Here is a 460-nt window from a genome sequence, read left to right on the forward strand (position 1 = left end):
TCAAGTTCAAGCTCAGGTCGAGGGTGGCTTGAGCTAGACTCAACTTACTCTTACGCCTACCCCAAATGTTATGAGTGTAAATATCAGTTTCTTTTATTTTAGACATGTAGATCCATAAAAATTACGTGACATTCATTTTTAAAGTTTTTTAAAAAGAAGACTATAAATAAACAAAAATTCACTAAAAAAAGCAAGAAGTCTAAATATTGTGTTGGTATAGGCAAAGGTGTCCTCTTAATGTGAGGACCACCTTTGCCGGAAATTTAATCGCACCGGCCGTTACCCAATTGTAATTAGCACAGCTTGTCTCCATTCCAAACCGCCAATTGGCACGTCTTAATGGACCAATTCGGGCTGTTATCTCCACCCATTTTATTAGAAAATAACTGTAAATATATTATAAATTAATAAACGCCTCTCCCTCCATTTCATCCCTCCAGTCCTCCTTTTCCACCGCTCT

The sequence above is a fragment of the Phalaenopsis equestris genome, unplaced genomic scaffold (genome assembly GCF_001263595.1).
Source record: "Phalaenopsis equestris unplaced genomic scaffold, ASM126359v1 Scaffold000047, whole genome shotgun sequence".
In the NCBI taxonomy this organism is placed as follows: domain Eukaryota; kingdom Viridiplantae; phylum Streptophyta; class Magnoliopsida; order Asparagales; family Orchidaceae; genus Phalaenopsis; species Phalaenopsis equestris.